The 21,914-nt window shown below is 41.2% G+C and overlaps 1 protein-coding gene across 4 annotated transcripts in view; it reads left to right on the forward strand.

Annotated features, from left to right (window-relative positions):
- SEMA5B (semaphorin 5B) overlaps positions 1–21,914 on the forward strand; it is a 259,077-nt gene that overhangs the window by 66,394 nt on the left and 170,769 nt on the right. For all 4 annotated transcript variants that reach the window (XM_075829034.1, XM_075829039.1, XM_075829038.1 and 1 more), the window contains one exon: positions 4,947–4,997. The gene's annotated coding sequence lies outside the window, so the exon portion shown is untranslated. The remainder of the gene's footprint in view (positions 1–4,946; positions 4,998–21,914) is intronic.

A 21,914-nucleotide genomic window follows, 5' to 3' on the forward strand; every position in this document is an offset into this window, starting at 1 on the left:
CTCCTGTATATAATTATATATGTACAGCTGGTATAAGTTATACATCTTCTTGTATATAGTGATATGGAGCATGCTGGTATAACCTGGGTATCTCCTGTATATAATTATATATGTACAGCTGGTATAAGTTATACATCTTCTTGTATATAGTGATATGGAGCGTGCTGGTATAACCTGGGTATCTTCTGTATATAATTATATATGTACAGCTGGTATAACTTATACATCTTCTTGTATATAGTGATATGGAGCAGGCTGGTATAACCTGGGCATCTTCTGTATATAATTATATATGTTCAGCTGGTATAAGTTATACATCTTCCTGTATATAGTGATATGGAGCATGCTGGTATATCCTGGGTATCTTCTGTATATAATTATATATGTACAGCTGGTATGAGTTATATATCTTCTTGTATATAGTGATATGGAGCATGCTGGTATAACCTGGGTATCTTCTATATATAATTATATATGTACAGCTGGTATAAGTTATACATCTTCTTGTATATAGTGATATGGAGCATGCTGGTATAACCTGGGTATCTCCTGTATATAATTATATATGTACAGCTGGTATAAGTTATACATCTTCTTGTATATAGTGATATGGAGCATGCTGGTATAACCTGGGTATCTCCTGTATATAATTATATATGTACAGCTGGTATAAGTTATACATCTTCTTGTATATAGTGATATGGAGCATGCTGGTATAACCTGGGTATCTTCTGTATATAATTATATATGTACAGCTGGTATAAGTTATACATCTTCTTGTATATAGTGATATGGAGCATGCTGGTATAACCTGGGTATCTTCTGTATATAATTATATATGTACAGCTGGTATAAGTTATACATCTTCCTGTATATAGTGATATGGAGCATGCTGGTATAACCTGGGCATCTTCTGTATATAATTATATCTGTACATCTGGTATAAGTTATCCATCTTCTTGTATATAGTGATATGGGGCATGCTGGTATAACCTGGGTATCTTCTGTGTATAATTATATATGTACAGCTGGTATAAGTTATACATCTTCTTGTATATAGTGATATGGAGCATGCTGGTATAACCTGGGTATCTCCTGTATATAATTATATATGTACAGCTGGTATAAGTTATACATCTTCTTGTATATAGTGATATGGAGCATGCTGGTATAACCTGGGTATCTTCTGTATATAATTATATATGTACAGCTGGTGTAAGTTATACATCTTCTTGTATATAGTGATATGGAGCATGCTGGTATAACCTGGGTATCTTCTGTATATAATTATATATGTACAGCTGGTGTAAGTTATACATCTTCTTGTATATAGTGATATGGAGCATGCTGGTATAACCTGGGTATCTTCTGTATATAATTATATATGTACAGCTGGTGTAAGTTATACATCTTCCTGTATATAGTGATATGGAGCATGCTGGTATAGCCTGGGTATCTTCTGTATATAATTATATATGTACAGCTGGTATAAGTTATATATCTTCTTGTATATAGTGATATGGAGCATGCTTGTATAACCTGGGCATCTTCTGTATATAATTATATATGTACAGCTGGTATAAGTTATACATCTTCTTGTATATAGTGATATGGAGCATGCTGGTATAACCTGGGTATCTTCTGTATATAATTATATATGTACAGCTGGTGTAAGTTATACATCTTCCTGTATATAGTGATATGGAGCATGCTGGTATAGCCTGGGTATCTTCTGTATATAATTATATATGTACAGCTGGTATAAGTTATATATCTTCTTGTATATAGTGATATGGAGCATGCTTGTATAACCTGGGCATCTTCTGTATATAATTATATATTTACAGCTGGTATAAGTTATACATCTTCTTGTATATAGTGATATGGAGCATGCTGGTATAGCCTGGGTATCTTCTGTATATAATTATATATGTACAGCTGGTATAAGTTATATATCTTCTTGTATATAGTGATATGGAGCATGCTGGTATAACCTGGGTATCTCCTGTATATAATTATATATGTACAGCTGGTATAAGTTACACATCTTCTTGTATATAGTGATATGGAGCATGCTGGTATAACCTGGGTATCTTCTGTATATAATTATATATGTACAGCTGGTGTAAGTTATACATCTTCTTGTATATAGTGATATGGAGCAGGCTGGTATAACCTGGGTATCTTCTATATATAATTATATATGTACAGCTGGTATAAGTTATACATCTTCTTGTATATAGTGATGTGGAGCATGCTGGTATAACCTGGGTATCTTCTGTATATAATTATAGATGTACAGCTGGTATAAGTTATACATCTTCCTGTATATAGTGATATGGAGCATGCTGGTATAGCCTGGGTATCTTCTGTATATAATTATATATGTACAGCTGGTATAAGTTATATATCTTCTTGTATATAGTGATATGGAGCATGCTTGTATAACCTGGGCATCTTCTGTATATAATTATATATGTACAGCTGGTATAAGTTATACATCTTCTTGTATATAGTGATATGGAGCATGCTGGTATAATCTGGGTATCTTCTGTATATAATTATATATGTACAGCTGGTATAAGTTATACATCCTCTTGTATATAGTGATATGGAGCATGCTGGTATAACCTGGGTATATTCTGTATATAATTATATATGTACAGCTGGTATAAGTTATACATCTTCTTGTATATAGTGATATGGAGCATGCTGGTATAACCTGGGTATCTTCTGTATATAATTATATATGTACAGCTGGTATAAGTTATACATCTTCTTGTATATAGTGATATGGAGCATGCTGGTATAACCTGGGTATCTTCTGTATATAATTATATATGTACAGCTGGTATAAGTTATACATCTTCCTGTATATAGTGATATGGAGCATGCTGGTATAACCTGGGTGTCTTCTGTATATAATTATATATGTACAGCTGGTATAAGTTATACATCTTCTTGTATATAGTGATATGGAGCATGCTGGTATAACCTGGGCGTCTTCTGTATATAATTATATATGTACAGCTGGTATAAGTTATACATCTTCTTGTATATAGTGATATGGAGCATGCTGGTATAACCTGGGTATCTTCTGTATATAATTATATATGTACAGCTGGTATAAGTTATACATCTTCTTGTATATAGTGATATGGAGCATGCTGGTGTAACCTGGGTATCTTCTGTATATAATTATATATGTACAGCTGGTATAAGTTATACATCTTCTTGTATATAGTGATATGGAGCATGCTGGTATAACCTGGGTATCTTCTGTATATAATTATATATGTACAGCTGGTATAAGTTATACATCTTCTTGTATATAGTGATATGGAGCATGCTGGTATAACCTGGGTATCTTCTGTATATAATTATATATGTACAGCTGGTATAAGTTATACATCTTCCTGTATATAGTGATATGGAGCATGCTGGTATAACCTGGGTGTCTTCTGTATATAATTATATATGTACAGCTGGTATAAGTTATACATCTTCTTGTATATAGTGATATGGAGCATGCTGGTATAACCTGGGCGTCTTCTGTATATAATTATATATGTACAGCTGGTATAAGTTATACATCTTCTTGTATATAGTGATATGGAGCATGCTGGTATAACCTGGGTATCTTCTGTATATAATTATATATGTACAGCTGGTATAAGTTATACATCTTCTTGTATATAGTGATATGGAGCATGCTGGTATAACCTGGGTATATTCTGTATATAATTATATATGTACAGCTGGTGTAAGTTATACATCTTCTTGTATATAGTGATATGGAGCATGCTGGTATAACCTGGGTATCTTCTGTATATAATTATATATGTACAGCTGGAATAAGTTATACATCTTCTTGTATATAGTGATATGGAGCATGCTGGTATAACCTGGGTATCTTCTGTATATAATTATATATGTACAGCTGGTATAAGTTATACATCTTATTGTACATAGTGATATGGAGCATGCTGGTATAACCTGGGTATCTTCTGTATATAATTATATATGTACAGCTGGTATAAGTTACACATCTTCTTGTATATAGTGATATGGAGCATGCTGGTATAACCTGGGTATCTCCTGTATATAATTATATATGTACAGCTGGTATAAGTTATATATCTTCTTGTATATAGTGTTATGGAGCATGCTGGTATAACCTGGGTATCTTCTGTATATAATTATATATATACAACTGGTGTAAGTTATACATCTTCTTGTATATAGTGATATGGAGCATGCTGGTATAACCTGGGTATCTTCTGTATATAATTATATATGTACAGCTGGTATAAGTTATACATCTTCTTGTATATAGTGATATGGAGCATGCTGGTATAACCTGGGTATATTCTGTATATAATTATATATGTACAGCTGGTGTAAGTTATACATCTTCCTGTATATAGTGATATGGAGCATGCTGGTATAACCCGGGTATCTTCTGTATATAATTATATATGTACAGCTGGTATAAGTTATACATCTTCTTGTATATAGTGATATGGAGCATGCTGGTATAACCCGGGTATCTTCTGTATATAATTATATATGTACAGCTGGTATAAGTCATACATCTTCTTGTATATAGTGATATGGAGCATGCTGGTATAACCTGGGTATCTTCTGTATATAATTATATATGTACAGCTGGTATAAGTTATACATCTTCCTGTATATAGTGATATGGAGCATGCTGGTATAACCTGGGTGTCTTCTGTATATAATTATATATGTACAACTGGTATAAGTTATACATCTTCTTGTATATAGTGATATGGAGCATGCTGGTATAACCTGGGTATCTTCTGTATATAATTATATATGTACGGCTGGTATAAGGTATCTAAGCTCTATTACTACTTCGTTAGTGCTGGGATGGTACATAATAATGAATCTCGTTCTCATGACTCGGTTTCTCTCCTCAGGTCCCTGCGGTTTCGCCTCGGCAGCGATGATCGTCCAGTGATGCTGTGCTGGTAAGTCGCCAGGTTTGGTGGTTGTTACGTTTTTGTTTTTATATGAGCTTCACGTTTTGTTCTGTGGCTGTGCGGAGGCGGTCGTGCATCTATGGCTGTATTCACACCGTGCGATCGTGTCGCAGGTTTTGGGATGTGTAAATCTACTTTTTGGCTTTATCCGGATCAGCGCAGTCATATAATGTTTATTAGCTTTGGCTTTTAGATATTCCTGAAATATGCCCTTCAGGACTGTAGGAAAGCTGAGTAATTCTTGTGTGAGCCATGTCATTGCCTGTATTGTCACCCAGCTTTCTCAGAAAGTGATATGTTTAAAGACTGTCGATTTTAAGGTAAGTGGAAAACCCAAAGCATTCCTGTCACATGACCCCAACAGCCAATAGCTACAACTATTCGTCAATACAGATGGATGATGATCACATGACCACGGTAGATGATGTCACTATGGACAGCGCGTGACCCACGGCCACATGTAAACAATCTGAGAGCAGGGAGAACGTGTGAATCATTTTACATTAATGCCTCTTTTCTGTTTAGTCCCTGCATGAATGAGAAGTTCTACAATTTTCTACTAAACTTCAATTCTGCACCGTTCTCAAGATCTCTGCTTGCTGAGCTTGCCACAAAGCATCAGTGTAGGGAAGGACGGCCACTCTGGTTTCCAGTACAGAGAGACATTTGTGCTGCTGTTGTGTTAAGCTCACGGATGATGGTCGTCACTGATACATTGTAACAAACCTTCAGCTATGTGAGCATGCATAAGACTGAATGGGTTTTCGGCCACGGGGTGTAAACCAGATTGATTTTATTCACTGAAAGCAAGCAGTCTTCAAAAAGGTGACGCGGTCTATTCGAAAGTTGTAAAATGTTTCATTATACACAGATTTTGCTTCATATGCAGAAGACTGAACACCGGCCCTTTAAGTGCCGTCATTCCTGTAGTGGTTTTCTCTGTCCTATAAGACTGCACCCCATTATGTCACCCCATCCTATAAGAGAAGATCCCCCCCCCCCCCCGCCCGCAGTAGAAGTTATGGAGTAAATCTTCTATCGACTTCATGTGAAGCTTCATAATTCAGGCAGAAAATGCCGACTTTTTTTTAGATTTTGCTGATTTGCTTTCCGCCCACTTGGAATGATCCGTGATCGACAACGATTAATATTCACAAACATTAGAATAGAGAGCGGCATGGGAAAGAGTTAATGAAGCGAGCCGCAGCCCCCTCCCCCGGGACGGTCGCTTGGAATAATTAAGACACATTATGAGGTTTCTCTATAGCTCCGGCATGCTGCATTAGGGACCCGGGATCCTCCGCAGCAACTCGCCCCATTGTCCTGTAAATTGGGGCCTCATTGGCAATTCTTTGGCATGTCAAACACAGGGAGCGTTGAAGGACGGGGTGGGTCACCTATCTCCGTGGTGCATCATGGGTAGGGGAGTCCAGAACAAAGAGGCAGGAGCGGCTGCTCGGACCTCGCTCGCGGGCGGCGGCGTATGGAAGCCCCTTGTTTATCTGGTGGTTCCAGAAAATCCCCCTCAATGTTTAGGAATTTTGAATTGTTTTGTATCCATGTCTGACGGAGGAACGATGAAGACGAAGGAGCGGGAGAAGAGGAAGGGTCCACCCAACGCCAATGTTCTATTGTCACCGGAAAATTCTACCATCCCTATATGTCCTGATGGGGCCACAGTCCAGGGTAACCCCAAATAGAGCTCCGTCCCGGTGTCACACCCCAAGTAACGGCCACCGCTCCGCAGAACATCCAGTTACCCGGGGATGACTGCGCAGAGCGTCTGCCGATAGATGCCACCGTGTAAACTCCATGTACTGTAGTGCTCATCTATACGGGAGGCCGCTACAGCTCTGCTCATCCTGGGACTCCTGATTCATGAATAGAATTACAGTATGGACTGACACACCAACAAGACCGTAGGAGAGAATTAACTATTTAATGCTAATTATCATGGCATGAGCTCTACGATGGCGGCTGTTAGTGGTTGTCATCCAGTATCGGCACAGAGCCGCTAGAACACAGGTGGTGCCGGTGCGGTGCCGTCTGGATTCGCTCGGCTTCTCTATTATTCTGCCTGAAGCTGAGACTGTAAAGTATGGCAAGAGGGCAAGAGAAGCCCTCAGGGAGGCATCCGGGGGCAGTGTCCGGGGTAGGAGGAGGTAATGGGAAATAAGGGAAGATGGCTGCATGGCTGGTGCTGCTGTGGATAATTAGGGAAATCCTAGGGGTTGTTATGGTGGGAAAAGAAGGTATTGGGACTGGCGGGGGAGTTAGATGGTGCCGGGGAGGGGCCACAGTTCACTACTTTCTCCCACAGGTTGTAGAAACTTCCATCCGCTCCTCCCTGTTGTCCTGTATCTGTTTTGTTTGGGGGGCACGACACACATGGAGCCGGTATTTCTGGGTCACGGGCTTGCACCAGGGTTGATAATGAGTGTGGGGGGGGGGTGTTACTCCACGGATGGGCCCTGGCAGTCGTGAAAGTTGGATATGATTGACAAATTTTTGGGAGGAGACCGAGGTGCGTTGGCGTCACTTTTCCTTTTGGTGGGCAGCTGGACTTTGCTTCGGAAAGAGTGGATAGAGCCAGTGGGCAAGGAGCGGAGCGCTGCAATCAGTGGGGTCACCCGGCTGTTTAGTGGTCATATAAATGGCCGGTTCTGGGTTTATAGGTGACTGCGGGTGCCCATCTTACTTCCTAGCAGCCTCCCGAATGTGAAGGGTGGCAGAACTCGCCGGGGCGCTGCGGCCTCATTCTTAGAGATTTTCAGGGGTTTGACCTCAAAAACCGAAACTAATGATATGACCAAAGTGAAGGTTGTGATCGCTGCTGTAGGAACCGCCGATCATAAGTCAACTAAATCCAATATATGTAAAGAGATTCTCTACTTAGGATAATCCCTACTTGTTAGAAGGGTCCCTTGACAATAAGCAGATCACAAAGTCTCTCCCCTGCTCGAACCCCCAGCGATCAAGTGCTCAGTTACCTTGCAGTGCCCCCACAGGAGAAATGAAGCATTACACAGTTCCCTTTGCATCAGCAGACTGTCCACATAAGACGCCCTACATAACCACTCTGCCCAAGACATGAGGACCCTGAACATGAGACCCCCCTCTCTTACCCCAGAATTCTCTAATAGGGTGCACATGGCGGCTGTATCCCACTCCTCCTGGTAGAGTGTCAGCTTCTGTGGCCAGGGAGCCATTTGCTCCATATTAGTTCCTTTGGACGTGGAATATACAGGGCGCTTTATAAGTAAGTACGCAGCTTCTCCGATCCTGGATCCGTATTCGCTGTAGATATTTGAGATGACGTTCAGCGCTCGCTCCTTTATATCTCGTTGTACAATGCTGGGATAGAGGGGGGTGTAATGGAGACCTCCGAGGCTGCGTGACCAGGGGTTGGGGTGGCCCCGTCCTGCTCTGCATGAAATCCAATTGTTTTGCGCGGCGGTCTGAGAGCGGCTCCGATTTGATTCCTTGAAGTCGCTGTGATCGTTCTCTGTAATTCCCGGGGCTTTACTTAATGCCTCCATTAAAGAAGCAATCTGAAAGAATGGCGCTGCTGGTCGTAATGGAGAACGCATCGCCTGTGTAATAAATAAAAGATCAATTACTATGGAAATGGCGCCGGATTATCATGGAATGGGCTTTCTGGGATTATCTCTGTAATTGAAGCGATAAATAAGACAAATGTATATGATGAAAATGGACATTATAACGGCTGATATGGGGAGAGCGCCGGACGCCGAGTCTCCGCTCGTTTCACTGCCCGCTACGTCTATGAAAAGCTGCATTCCGACAAATTGTTTACGCGCTTGATTATCCATTGTTACCAGGTAGAAAGAAAAGCGCAATCTGGAAAGTTCTGCTGGAAAACAAATATATTCCGTCCATCCGGGGACGCTGTATTTTCCAACCCAAATAATGAGTGCCGAGTGGTGGTCTCCTGTCTGATTACTTGGACAACCCCTTCTCTAAATAAGGATCCCCCCCAAGCAATCAAATGCAGCGGCCCTTACAGATGAAGCCCCCTCTATGATGTCCATATTCCCCAGTAGGACCTATGGAAATGGGTTGTCCTAATTGGACAACCCCTTAAAGTGACGTCACCTGATGAGCACGATGATGTCATTGGGTCTGAATAAAGGTCTCCGGACCCCTAGTCCATTCTTGGTGTAAATTATATCTCGATATGATGTATCCAATGTAATTCCTCTAGTCCAGAATCTGATAATCCAGGACTTGTTTCCTTCTCAAAACTGCAGTATAAGGACACGTTCAGACATGGCGGAATTGCTGCAGTTTCAACGGATTTCACCCTTTAAATGCATAGAGTAAAATCCGCAGCAAAATCCGCATGTAACCCGTAGAGACCGCCGCGGAATCGCAGTGGAATTGGCCGCCGAGTTTTTCATTGATTCGTTTCTGATCTCAAAATAATTTTCGGAAAATGCTTAAAGTGGTTTCAAATTTCTGTGTCATTTTTTTAAAATTTTAGATCTGCTTCTTGGCAAGCTGGGTGACCATGTCTTCCATTACCGCTACTACAGATGTTCTCACCCAGCTTTCCCAGACTCCTGACCGGCACATTTTTCTAGTAATGCTGCAATATATTCCCTCCCCTCATATAACTGTAGAACCTGGTAGATTTAGGCTGAATGCACACATTGCGTATTACGTGCAGCAAAACCGCAGCGCAATACAGTTACCGCAGTAAGGCTCCAGGGAATCTGCGGTCTGTCAATTTATCCCGCGATTCCGCTTGCGAATACTCTCTAGTTCTGGGGAAATGCACGGAAAAAACGCAATAACTGCTACGTGCACAAGTTGCATATTTTGCTGTGGAAAATGTGCAGGAAACCAAGAAATTTGCTGCAAAAAACGCTCCAGAAGATGCGTTTTTCGGTGCGGTTTTTATGTTTTGCTGCGTAATTTGCGGCATTTTCAAGTTGCGAGTTTTGCTGCGTTTTCCCCCAGAACTCGGTAGAGCATTTGCAAGCAGAATTGTGGGATAAATTTAAATGCTGCGGTTTCGAAAATACGCACCGCGGGTCAATTTACGCCTTGAAAAATACCGCAGCGTGTACGAGATTCCCTGGAACCGCACTGCCTATGCTGGTACTGTATACGCTGTGGTACGCACGGCAAAACCGCATGTAATACGCATTGTGTGCATTGACCCTTAAAGTTCAGGAGTTTGGAAAGGAATTTCCGATCTGTAATGGCGGCCGTATTGGTTGTCACCCAGGTCGTCCAGAAAAAGATATAACTAAGAAACAACGAACTAGAATATTTAACGACGTGGACAGCGTGTTGGGGGCGGGGCTCTGTGGCCGCAAAATAACTGGAAACGCGCGCCCCTTTTTGGGGTCCAGGATTTGATCCTTCGAGTCCCAGAGCAGGTTTTGCAGCGTTACGTTCACACCAAAAACTAAAATCGGCTGTAACATCCGGAGCTTTCCAAGGGAGAACGGCCCCTGATTTTCAGCCGTTTTTTGATGTGTTTTTACGGCGGTTTTTGGAGCGGTTTGTCTATTGTCCCAATGAAACGGCTCCAAAAACGGCTCAAGACGTGACATGCTCTTCTTTTTTACGGGGCCCTTTTGAACGCGCCGTTTATATAAAATGGCTGCGTAAAAACCGCCCTGTGGGAATGGAACGTTTGAGGGCGTTCAGCCCCGTATTTTCAGCCGTTTTTCGGGGCGTTTACGGCAGAAAGTAGGGTATGTTCACACGGCCTATCTGTTTTCGCCGTCTCTTCCCGTCCGTCTATTGCCTCGGAATAATCTCGTTAGCCGTATCCAGGGCCGCACAAGTGTTTCTTGTTTCCATCGGAGACGCTGGAAGTTTTGGATTCGGAATTACAGGCGCGGGGGAGGGGGGTAAATTGCTCTACAAGCTGCATTAAAGCTGTTACGCGGCCTGGCAGGATTGTTTTGCCAATAGCCGGGCGCTGTAATACTTTCTAATTTAGTTTTGGACTCCTGGGCAGCACGTGGAGAACACCCAGAAAATATCATTTGCAGCAAATTGACGTTACAAATTGAAGCCGTCGCCGTTCAGTCTGTCGCAGCGCCGAGATTTATTGTGTCTTTCGGGAAAGTCTCTGTCCGTCCGCTTCAGCACATTTCACTGCTGGAGAAAAAAAGAAGAATGAGGTGGGCGGAGGGCAGCGGCAGTGGGCAGCGGCGGAGGGCGGAGGGCAGCGGGCAGCGGCGGAGGGCAGCGGCGGAGGGCAGTGGGCAGCAGCGGCGGAGGGCAGTGGGCAGCAGCGGCGGAGGGCAGCGGGCAGCAGCGGCGGAGGGCAGCGGGCAGCGGCGGAGGGCACCGCACTAACTTGTCAGCGGTTTTGATATTTATTTCAACATTTCCACACACAAAAAATTTCCCATTAAATATTAATTCTTCCGTCTGTCAAGTAGTAAAAAAACAAACTATCCCCATGGGGATTGTCACCCAGCTTTCCTAGACTCCTGACTGGCAGATCTACCTAGATATTACGTGTTCTATCCTCAAACGTGTAATTCTGGTCCTGATCTGTGTATTTGGTGCGTGATAATCTGCGTGGGCTCCGCTTTATAATCTGAAGTCCTAATCCCCAGAACTAAACTTCATGGGTGACCTCTGGCAGCGTGAGCGTCCCCCCGCGCCCCCCCCCCCCCGTGTCTTGTCCGGTAATCTCACTCTATGGCGCGCCGGCATTGTTGCTAGGTTCTAATAATCGCCACCTTCTCAGATTATCCACGCCATCGTGGCTCCGCACTATAGAGTATATAACAGACGTTTAACCGGTGGCAATTTTGCGGACGTCATTGCGTTTCTTGAAACTCTAGATCTGTCGGATTTGTCACTTACTCTGAACTTGCTGAAATCATCGCGGTCTCGATCAACGCAAAATCTGTCACTTTTTAAAAAAAAAAAAAAAAAAATAATAATTTTTTAAAATAAACTTTAGAAATTAAAATCTACATTTTTTTTAAAAAAAAGACCTGACCCCATCCCTTCCCCCGGCATTGATGGATTATTCTCTTTATTCCCTTGTATTTGTTTATGGATTTGGGGGAGGGGATTATAACCCTGAGAACTCCGAACCCGCTGCAAAAACAAATCTTTTATCTATCGTTAATACGAGGATTCCCAAATCCCATCCCCCTAAGATCAGCGCAGCGGCGTCTTCACAGAATCTGTGCAGTCCCATCTACTTGGTGGATTCACGTTCTCATCATTTTGGTATTTGGGGTCAGACCTGGAGCGGATAAATGCAAATACGGAGATTTACATAAAGGGGCCTGAACATCGCAGCAGCCATATTGTTTTCATGTGGCCTTCTGACGATGGCGGATATCAGCCGCTCCTCTTATATCACTCCAGTACTATTATATCCCCCAGAGACATTACATCATATGTGACTGATATCAGCCGCTCCTCTTATATCACTCCAGTACTATTATATCCTCCAGAGACATTACATCATATGTGACTGATATCAGCCACTCTTCTTATATCACTCCAGTACTATTATATCCTCCAGAGACATTACATCATATGTGTGACTGATATCAGCCACTCCTCTTATATCACTCCAGTACTATTATATCCTCCAGAGACATTACATCATATGTGTGACTGATATCAGCCGCTCCTCTTATATCACTCCAGCACTATTATATCCTCCAGAGACATTACATCATATGTGACTGATATCAGCCGCTCCTCTTATAACACTCCAGTACTATTATATCCTCCAGACATTACATCATATGTGTGACTGATATCAGCCGCTCCTCTTATAACACTCCAGTACTATTATATCCTCCAGAGACATTACATCATATGTGACTGATATCAGCCGCTCCTCTTATATCACTCCAGCACTATTATATCCTCCAGAGACATTACATCATATGTGTGACTGATATCAGCCGCTCCTCTTATATCACTCCAGTACTATTATATCCTCCAGAGACGTTACATCATGTGTGACTGATATCAGCCGCTCCTCTTATAACACTCCAGTACTATTATATCCTCCAGAGACATTACATCATATGTGTGACTGATATCAGCCGCTCCTCTTATATCACTCCAGTACTATTATATCCCCAGAGACATTACATCATATGTGACTGATATCAGCCGCTCCTCTTATAACACTCCAGTACTATTATATCCTCCAGAGACATTACATCATATGTGACTGATATCAGCCGCTCCTCTTATATCACTCCAGTACTATTATATCCTCCAGAGACATTACATCATATGTGACTGATATCAGCCGCTCGTCTTATATCACTCCAGTACTATTATATCCTCCAGAGACATTACATCATATGTGACTGATATCAGCCGCTCCTCTTATATCACTCCAGCACTACTATATCCTCCAGAGACATTACATCATATGTGTGACTGATATCAGCCGCTCCTCTTATAACACTCCAGCACTATTATATCCTCCAGAGACATTACATCATATGTGTGACTGATATCAGCCGCTCCTCTTATAACACTCCAGCACTATTATATCCTCCAGAGACATTACATCATATGTGACTGATATCAGCCGCTCCTCTTATAACACTCCAGCACTATTATATCCTCCAGAGACATTACATCATATGTGACTGATATCAGCCACTCTTCTTATATCACTCCAGCACTATTATATCCTCCAGAGACATTACATCATATGTGACTGATATCAGCCGCTCCTCTTATATCACTCCAGTACTATTATATCCTCCAGACATTACATCATATGTGTGACTGATATCAGCCGCTCCTCTTATATCACTCCAGCACTATTATATCCTCCAGAGACATTACATCATGTGTGACTGATATCAGCCGCTCCTCTTATATCACTCCAGTACTATTATATCCTCCAGACATTACATCATATGTGTGACTGATATCAGCCGCTCCTCTTATATCACTCCAGTACTATTATATCCTCCAGAGACATTACATCATGTGTGACTGATATCAGCCGCTCCTCTTATATCACTCCAGTACTATTATATCCTCCAGAGAAATTACATCATATGTGTGACTGATATCAGCCGCTCCTCTTATATCACTCCAGTACTATTATATCCTCCAGAGACATTACATCATATGTGACTGATATCAGCCGCTCCTCTTATAACACTCCAGTACTATTATATCCTCCAGAGACATTACATCATATGTGTGACTGATATCATCAGCTCCTCTTATAACACTCCAGTACTATTATATCCTCCAGAGACATTACATCATATGTGACTGATATCAGCCGCTCCTCTTATAACACTCCAGTACTATTATATCCTCCAGAGACATTACATCATATGTGTGACTGATATCATCAGCTCCTCTTATAACACTCCAGTACTATTATATCCTCCAGAGACATTACATCATATGTGACTGATATCAGCCGCTCCTCTTATAACACTCCAGTACTATTATATCCTCCAGAGACATTACATCATATGTGTGACTGATATCAGCCGCTCCTCTTATAACACTCCAGCACTATTATATCCTCCAGAGACATTACATCATATGTGTGACTGATATCAGCCGCTCCTCTTATAACACTCCAGTACTATTATATCCTCCAGAGACATTACATCATATGTGACTGATATCAGCCGCTCCTCTTATATCACTCCAGTACTATTATATCCTCCAGAGACATTACATCATGTGTGACTGATATCAGCCGCTCCTCTTATAACACTCCAGTACTATTATATCCTCCAGAGACATTACATCATATGTGTGACTGATATCAGCCGCTCCTCTTATATCACTCCAGTACTATTATATCCCCAGAGACATTACATCATATGTGACTGATATCAGCCGCTCCTCTTATATCACTCCAGTACTATTATATCCTCCAGAGACATTACATCATATGTGTGACTGATATCAGCCGCTCCTCCTATATCACTCCAGCACTACTATATCCTCCAGAGACATTACATCATATGTGTGACTGATATCAGCCGCTCCTCTTATAACACTCCAGCACTATTATATCCTCCAGAGACATTACATCATATGTGTGACTGATATCAGCCGCTCCTCTTATAACACTCCAGCACTATTATATCCTCCAGAGACATTACATCATATGTGACTGATATCAGCCGCTCCACTTATATCACTCCAGTACTATTATATCCTCCAGAGACATTACATCATATGTGACTGATATCAGCCGCTCCTCTTATAACACTCCAGCACTATTATATCCTCCAGAGACATTACATCATATGTGACTGATATCAGCCGCTCCTCTTATATCACTCCAGTACTATTATATCCTCCAGAGACATTACATCATATGTGTGACTGATATCAGCCACTCTTCTTATATCACTCCAGCACTATTATATCCTCCAGAGACATTACATCATATGTGACTGATATCAGCCGCTCCTCTTATATCACTCCAGTACTATTATATCCTCCAGAGAAATTACATCATATGTGTGACTGATATCAGCCGCTCCTCTTATAACACTCCAGTACTATTATATCCTCCAGAGACATTACATCATATGTGTGACTGATATCATCAGCTCCTCTTATAACACTCCAGTACTATTATATCCTCCAGAGACATTACATCATATGTGACTGATATTAGCCGCTCCTCTTATATCACTCCAGTACTATTATATCCTCCAGAGAAATTACATCATATGTGTGACTGATATCAGCCGCTCCTCTTATATCACTCCAGTACTATTATATCCTCCAGAGACATTACATCATATGTGACTAATATCAGCCGCTCCTCTTATATCACTCCAGTACTATTATATCCTCCAGAGAAATTACATCATATGTGTGACTGATATCAGCCGCTCCTCTTATAACACTCCAGCACTATTATATCCTCCAGAGACATTACATCATATGTGTGACTGATATCAGCCGCTCCTCTTATAACACTCCAGTACTATTATATCCTCCAGAGACATTACATCATATGTGACTGATATCAGCCGCTCCTCTTATATCACTCCAGTACTATTATATCCTCCAGAGACATTACATCATATGTGTGACTGATATCAGCCGCTCCTCTTATATCACTCCAGTACTATTATATCCTCCAGAGACATTACATCATATGTGTGACTGATATCAGCCGCTCCTCTTATATCACTCCAGTACTATTATATCCTCCAGAGACATTACATCATATATGTGACTGATATCAGCAGCTCCTCTTATATCACTCCAGCACTATTATATCCTCCAGAGACATTACATCATATGTGTGACTGATATCAGCCGCTCCTCTTATATCACTCCAGTACTATTATATCCTCCAGACATTACAGCATATGTGACTGATATCAGCCGCTCCTCTTATATCACTCCAGCACTATTATATCCTCCAGAGACATTACATCATGTGTGACTGATATCAGCCGCTCCTCTTATAACACTCCAGTACTATTATATTCTCCAGAGACATTACATCATATGTGTGACTGATATCAGCCGCTCCTCTTATATCACTCCAGCACTATTATATCCTCCAGAGACATTACATCATATATGTGACTGATATCAGCAGCTCCTCTTATATCACTCCAGCACTATTATATCCTCCAGAGACATTACATCATATGTGTGACTGATATCAGCCGCTCCTCTTATATCACTCCAGTACTATTATATCCTCCAGACATTACAGCATATGTGACTGATATCAGCCGCTCCTCTTATATCACTCCAGCACTATTATATCCTCCAGAGACATTACATCATGTGTGACTGATATCAGCCGCTCCTCTTATAACACTCCAGTACTATTATATTCTCCAGAGACATTACATCATATGTGTGACTGATATCAGCCGCTCCTCTTATATCACTCCAGCACTATTATATCCTCCAGAGACATTACATCATATGTGTGTCTGATATCAGCCGCTCCTCTTATAACACTCCAGTACTATTATATCCTCCAGAGACATTACATCATGTGTGACTGATATCAGCCGCTCCTCTTATATCACTCCAGCACTATTATATCCTCCAGAGACATTACATCATATGTGTGACTGATATCAGCCGCTCCTCTTATATCACTCCAGTACTATTATATACCCAGAGACATTACATCATATGTGTGACTGATATCAGCCGCTCCTCTTATATCACTCCAGTACTATTATATCCTCCAGAGACATTACATCATATATGACTAATATCAGCCGCTCCTCTTATATCACTCCAGTACTATTATATCCTCCAGAGACATTACATCATATGTGTGACTGATATCAGCCGCTCCTCTTATATCACTCCAGCACTATTATATCCTCCAGAGACATTACGTCATATGTGTGACTGATATCAGCCGCTCCTCTTATATCACTCCAGCACTATTATATCCTCCAGATATGTGTGACTGATATCAGCCGCTCCTCTTATTACACTCCAGTACTATTATATCCTCCAGAGACATTACATCATATATGTGACTGATATCAGCCGCTCCTCTTATTACACTCCAGTACTATTATATCCTCCAGACATTACATCATATATGTGACTGATATCAGCCGCTCCTCTTATATCACTCCAGTACTATTATATCCTCCAGAGACATTACATCATGTGTGTGACTGATATCAGCCGCTCCTCTTATATCACTCCAGCACTATTATATCCTCCAGAGACATTACATCATAAGTGACTGATATCGGCAAATCCTCTTATAACACTCCAGTACTATTATATCCTCCAGAGACATTACATCATATGTGTGACTGATATCAGCCGCTCCTCTTATATCACTCCAGTACTATTATATCCTCCAGAGACATTACATCATATGTGTGACTGATATCAGCCGCTCCTCTTATAACACTCCAGTACTATTATATCCTCCAGATATTACATCATATGTGACTGATATCAGCCGCTCCTCTTATATCACTCCAGTACTATTATATCCTCCAGAGACATTACATCATATATGTGACTGATATCAGCCGCTCCTCTTATATCACTCCAGTACTATTATATCCTCCAGAGACATTACACCATATGTGTGACTGATATCAGCCGCTCCTCTTATATCACTCCAGTACTATTATATCCTCCAGAGACATTACACCATATGTGTGACTGATATCAGCCGCTCCTCTTATATCACTCCAGTACTATTATATCCTCCAGAGACATTACATCATATGTGTGACTGATATCAGCCGCTCCTCTTATAACACTCCAGTACTATTATATCCTCCAGATATTACATCATATGTGACTGATATCAGCCGCTCCTCTTATATCACTCCAGTACTATTATATCCTCCAGAGACATTACATCATATATGTGACTGATATCAGCCGCTCCTCTTATAACACTCCAGCACTATTATATCCTCCAGAGACATTACATCATGTGTGACTGATATCAGCCGCTCCTCTTATATCACTCCAGTACTATTATATCCTCCAGACATTACATCATATGTGTGACTGATATCAGCCGCTCCTCTTATATCACTCCAGCACTATTATATCCCCCAGAGACATTACATCATATGTGTGACTGATATCAGCCACTCCTCTTATATCACTCCAGTACTATTATATCCTCCAGAGACATTACATCATATGTGTGACTGATATCAGCCACTCTTCTTATATCACTCCAGCACTATTATATCCTCCAGAGACATTACATCATATGTGACTGATATCAGCCGCTCCTCTTATATCACTCCAGCACTATTATATCCTCCAGAGACATTACATCATATATGTGACTGATATCAGCCGCTCCTCTTATAACACTCCAGTACTATTATATCCTCCAGAGACATTACATCATATGTGACTGATATCCTCCGCTCCTCTTATATCACTCCAGTACTATTATATCCCCCAGAGACATTACATCATATGTGTGACTGATATCAGCCGCTCCTCTTATATCACTCCAGCACTATTATATCCCCCAGACATTACACCATATATGTGACTGATATCAGCCGCTCCTCTTATATCACTCCAGTACTATTATATCCTCCAGAGACATTACATCATATGTGTGACTGATATCAGCCGCTCCTCTTATATCACTCCAGCACTATTATACCCTCCAGAGACATTACATCATATGTGACTGATATCAGCCGCTCCTCTTATATCACTCCAGTACTATTATATCCTCCAGAGACATTACATCATATGTGACTGATATCAGCCGCTCCTCTTATATCACTCCAGCACTATTATATCCTCCAGAGACATTACATCATATGTGTGACTTATATCAGCCGCTCCTCTTATATCACTCCAGTACTATTATATCCTCCAGAGACATTACATCATATGTGTGACTGATATCAGCCGCTCCTCTTATATCACTCCAGCACTATTATATCCTCCAGAGACATTACATCATATGTGACTGATATCAGCCGCTCCTCTTATAACACTCCTGCACTATTATATCCTCCAGCGACATTACATCATATGTGACTGATATCAGCCGCTCCTCTTATATCACTCCAGTACTATTATATCCTCCAGAGACATTACATCATATGTGACTGATATCAGCCGCTCCTCTTATATCACTCCAGTACTATTATATCCTCCAGAGACATTACATCATATGTGACTGATATCAGCCGCTCCTCTTATATCACTCCAGTACTATTATATCCTCCAGAGACATTACATCATATGTGTGACTGATATCAGCCGCTCCTCTTATATCACACCAGTACTATTATATCCTCCAGACATTACATCATATGTGACTGATATCAGCCGCTCCTCTTATATCACTCCAGTACTATTATATCCTCCAGAGACATTACATCATATGTGTGACTGATATCAGCCGCTCCTCTTATAACACTCCAGTACTATTATATCCTCCAGAGACATTACATCATATGTGACTGATATCAGCCGCTCCTCTTATATCACTCCAGCACTATTATATCCACCAGAGACATTACATCATATGTGACTGATATCAGCCGCTCCTCTTATATCACTCCAGCACTATTATATCCTCCAGAGACATTACATCATATGTGACTGATATCAGCCGCTCCTCTTATATCACTCCAGCACTATTATATCCTCCAGAGACATTACATCATATGTGTGACTGATATCAGCCGCTCCTCTTATATCACTCCAGCACTATTATATCCTCCAGAGACATTACATCATATGTGACATCAGCCGCTCCTCTTATAACACTCCTGCACTATTATATCCTCCAGAGACATTACATTATATGTGACTGATATCAGCCGCTCCTCTTATAACACTCCAGCACTATTATATCCTCCAGCGACATTACATCATATGTGACTGATATCAGCCGCTCCTCTTATATCACTCCAGTACTATTATATCCTCCAGAGACATTACATCATATGTGACTGATATCAGCCGCTCCTCTTATATCACTCCAGCACTATTATATCCACCAGAGACATTACATTATATGTGACTGATATCAGCCGCTCCTCTTATAACACTCCAGCACTATTATATCCTCCAGAGACATTACATCATATGTGACTGATATCAGCCGCTCCTCTTATATCACTCCAGCACTATTATATCCTCCAGAGACATTACATCATATGTGACTGATATCAGCCGCTCCTCTTATAACACTCCAGTACTATTATATCCCCCAGAGACATTACATCATATGTGTGACTGATATCAGCCGCTCCTCTTATAACACTCCAGTACTATTATATCCTCCAGAGACATTACATCATATGTGTGACTGATATCAGCCGCTCCTCTTATATCACACCAGTACTATTATATCCTCCAGAGACATTACATCATATGTGTGACTGATATCAGCCGCTCCTCTTATTACACTCCAGTACTATTATATCCTCCAGAGACATTACATCATATGTGTGACTGATATCAGCCGCTCCTCTTATAACACTCCAGTACTATTATATCCTCCAGAGACATTACATCATATATGTGACTGATATCAGCCGCTCCTCTTGTATCACTCCAGCACTATTATATCCACCAGAGACATTACATCATATGTGACTGATATCAGCCGCTCCTCCTATAACACTCCAGCACTATTATATCCTCCAGAGACATTACATCATATGTGTGACTGATATCAGCCGCTCCTCTTATATCACTCCAGCACTATTATATCCTCCAGAGACATTACATCATATGTGTGACTGATATTAGCCGCTCCTCTTATATCACTCCAGTACTATTATATCCTCCAGACATTACATCATATATGTGACTGATATCAGCCGCTCCTCTTATATCACTCAGGTACTATTATATCCTCCAGAGACATTACCTATAAGAAGATCCACGTTTTAGGGGTAGTGGCCCTTTAAATGAACTCCAATGTTCTCCCCAGGACAGAATATGGCAAAATTCCATTAATCTGGAAATCCTGCTAATCCAGCATGTAGAAAAAAAACTCTCCAGTTGGATTAGAGGGAAATGACCTGATAGTCCGGCGTGTCTTCTGTTCCTGTGTGTCAGGTGCATGGCGCTGAGTCACCGTGAGCTGCAGTGTTGGCGCTTTAGCGCTGGTCTATATTTAGCGTATATGTACAGTACGTCCATATCCAACCTTCCAAAAGTTCAGAATTTCTAATAATCCGGAGGCGTTCTTGACCATTCTGGATTATTGGAATTCTTCTGTAATAACGATCTACGTGAATACACGACGCGGTTTACAGGTTGCATTCCATACGGAAAACATTTATCACATAAGAACGACGCCAGCTGCTCGCGCACGACTCCCGGGAAAATTTCCTATATAAATAGCGACGTATCGCCTTCTGGAAATCATAAGGAAATTACAAGTCACCGAGGATTCCT

This window comes from Rhinoderma darwinii, chromosome 6, assembly GCF_050947455.1.
Source record: "Rhinoderma darwinii isolate aRhiDar2 chromosome 6, aRhiDar2.hap1, whole genome shotgun sequence".
NCBI classification, from domain to species: Eukaryota; Metazoa; Chordata; class Amphibia; order Anura; family Rhinodermatidae; genus Rhinoderma; species Rhinoderma darwinii.